This window comes from Crocuta crocuta, unplaced genomic scaffold (genome assembly GCF_008692635.1).
Source record: "Crocuta crocuta isolate KB4526 unplaced genomic scaffold, BGI_CrCroc_1.0 scaffold170, whole genome shotgun sequence".
Classification (NCBI taxonomy): domain Eukaryota; kingdom Metazoa; phylum Chordata; class Mammalia; order Carnivora; family Hyaenidae; genus Crocuta; species Crocuta crocuta.
Genome location: NW_027527853.1, coordinates 9,059,470 through 9,062,614, shown reverse-complemented (window position 1 = coordinate 9,062,614; position 3,145 = coordinate 9,059,470). Strand labels below are relative to the sequence as shown.

At 46.5% G+C, this 3,145-nt stretch overlaps 1 long non-coding RNA gene across 1 annotated transcript in view; it reads right to left on the bottom strand.

Moving 5' to 3' along the window:
- LOC144244767 (uncharacterized) overlaps nucleotides 1-2,878 on the bottom strand; it is a 6,813-nt gene extending 3,935 nt beyond the window's left edge. Inside the window, exons 1-2 of the long non-coding RNA XR_013339059.1 lie at nucleotides 2,085-2,878; nucleotides 434-605 (exon numbers count right to left, since the gene is read on the bottom strand). This is a non-coding gene — a long non-coding RNA (uncharacterized LOC144244767). The remainder of the gene's footprint in view (nucleotides 1-433; nucleotides 606-2,084) is intronic.
- Between the last annotated feature and the right edge of the window lie 267 nt (nucleotides 2,879-3,145).

Below are 3,145 nucleotides of genomic sequence, written 5' to 3'. Positions count from 1 at the left end.
GTGTTGGAATTGTCTGTTTCCCAGGCTGTAACTGAGAGGTACGCTGAGCTGTAGTGAAGAGAGAACAAGGTGGACTTGAGGATAGGGACATTTAAAGCAGTTCCTGAAACTAGTACAAAGTGAAAAGAAGCAACTCACAAATTGGTATTCTAGCGGACTGCCTCCTCTTTCCCTCTGGGTGGGGGGCGCCCCTGAAGAGATTCTGAAACAGAATATTAGCCAGACCAGACTGCTGGAGCCCACTCACAGAAAACTGCCCAGCAATGAGAGGTATTTTCCATACCCAAACTTGAAGAGTACACTCATTTTGTCTTTCTGGCTGTGGGAAGGCATGTCCTGATCCCTCAAAAGCCAGAGGTGGGCCATCAGCTCTGACTCTCTCCCCCTCACAGCAGGGCTTTCATTCTGCACAAGCAGGTTTGGAACTACTCACCCTTGTTTCTCTCCGCATGCCTGGCTTCCCAGGAGCCTGCAGCCGAGATGCCCGAGTGAGGATGGGTCCATTAGTTGCTAATTCCCAAAGCTCCTAGGAGATCCTGGAGATGTGGAGGTGAGGCCTCAGGAAGGGGTGGCTCCCCAATCCGATGCGGACGTTGCCCTCAGCCCTGGGTGGAGCAGGATTATTTACACTGTATTGTCACAGTGTTTTTGCACTTTTCAGATGTTCTAGATAGTACATAGCGTATCTTGGTAGACATATTGCTTTGTTTATGTATTTGGGATAAAGAAAGGCTAAAAACTTGAGAATCTATATTTGGAATACAACATTAGCACACTTTCTTCTGTCTTGCGAGTTAAGGAGCTTTCATGTCAGTGTGCACTCCACTGGGTCATCAGTTCTAGTAGCTATCTGATACAGTGTCTATGTTTGCTACTTTATTTTCCCAATTTGAGACACACCCTATGATGTTTTGGTATTTTGAGATGAACTCTGAGTACAAAGCTGTACCATAACGCAGGATGTCAGTTGTTGGTGTGACTGGACGTACTTGCATCAATAAAAGAACATGTTGCTCCCCTTGCATGCCTGCTCTCTGCGTGTAGCTGGTGAGGCCTGATGGCACAGAGGTGTGAGGATGTCCAGGTCCTACATGGCCCTTCAGAAAAGGAGCAAGGGACTCTCATCTACACAACACCTTCTGACAAAGGGCTTTTCAAATAAATAATGCAAAACAAGACAAAGTTGTATAAGAGGCGTGTTCTAGTCCTGCTCTCCTCAAAGTAAGATCCAAAACTGTTTCACTAGTTGATTCTATCACATGGTCATATACGTTCAGGAAACCTAACTCATGTAAGACTGTAAATGCCCCTTTACTACAGGACTAATCAGAACTGTCAGTGACCATGGGCTCTGTGGGTCTCTCCTGGGACAGGGGAATTGGGGACACCTGCTGACATGTTTCTGTAGAACAGTTTGCAGAATGCAGTTCTAGATGGGGCTCTTTCTGTTGTGATGAGTCACCTTCAAAAGTACTAAAGTAAAGGGATTTGTTGGAAGGCACACAAGAGTTTGTGGAATTGAAGGAAAAGCATTGAGTCACTGGAATGGAAGCCAAACTCCCATCTGTGCCTCTCCAGCCTATCCCACTGCCACTCTGTCAACAATGCCCAGGCTGGATGAGATCTGTTCTATAGTTCACTGAACCTTACCCTGTTCCCTCAGAGCTAAGCTGGACTCATTTTTCAATGTATGCAGTGTCTGTCATGCCCACTGGACCAGCAGAGCCCAACAGAAAACTTTCTGTGATGGGAATGCTCTCTATTTGTATTGCTGCTAGTTACATCTATGTGCTGAGCACTGAGATGTGGCCAACACAACTGAGGAATGGAATTTCTAATTTTAGGTGTAAACAGCTAATGGCCACTGTACTGGACAGAAGGCTAGGCCTGTGGGGCTTTATCACCTGCTGTCCTTCTAGTGGCTTGTGGACGGCACACAATAGGTGCTTAGGTGTTTGTAGAGCAAATGAGGACACCTATGAGGATGCACACTGAGTTTTGGGTAAACGACACTTTTTCAGTCTTTATAACTCAATGGAATTCTTAATGTCCTGGTAAAGTTATTTTTGAAGGTTTCTACCTACCTCAGCTGAAGAAGGGGCAGCACGTCCTTCGGTGTGTGCCTTGGCCGTGGAGCTTGAGCTGGAAGTGGGTGACGAGCTCTCTAGGCTGGCTGTGGTGCGCCTTCACTCACAGGGAAGTCCCTCTAGGGTGTGCTTCGCAAGGTGTGGCTCTTTGACAGCAGCATTAGCAGCATTGGACACTCGTTCAAACCGATCTCGGGGCCCCACTGCAGCCTCACTAAAGAGGAAAACATGGGAGTGGGGAGTCCAGCACGTTTGGGAAGCTCTTCTGCTGATCCTCACAGTCCACCTCTCCCAGGTACAGCCCACTTCTTCGAGGTACACTCTGCTTCACAGACACACAGAACCTTCATGTCACTAGTGTACCTCCTCGAATGTACTGTGGTCCTGTCGTCACACACATTCTTCCAGAGTCTCCTTACAGCTTCTCTGGTGAGTGGTGCTCTGTGCTCCTCTGGGCCCCATCTGTGTAGCTGTGGCCAGGGACCAGCACGGTGTGCAGCTCCTAACACCAGATGTGATGCCTGAACACTGCCTTTCACTTCACACACACATTTCAGGAACAAATCTATGTTATAGCATCATGTGACAGGAAATAAGCTAAGGATCTCTCATAAGGCCATTGAGACTTCTGTGACAAAACTGAGATTATTTGTGAAACACACACCCATCACACCTGTATATAAAACAGATGTCCTGTTCCCCAGGGAGGCAAGACAGGATAAGCGTTAAGAGCAAGGAATCAAAGGTTAAACTATTTGGATTCGAATCCTAGTTTCCAGTTCTCAGCAGGGTATCCTTGGAAATGTTGTTTAGCTTTTAAAGCCTCTATTTTCTCATGATTAAGATAAATTTACAATATTTTCTGTCTCCTACAATACTCTCTGCCCCTTCTTTGAAGGGGTTGTTGTAATGTTACATGGCAGAAAGTGCAGTGCCTGGTTCATTAGTTATTAGTTCATCCAGTGTTAGCTGGATACTCCTGATGAAACTGAACCCCATTTCTCCCTCAGAGCAGAATCTCCTGGGAAAAGTGAAACAGAATTATAAATGACCTTTTC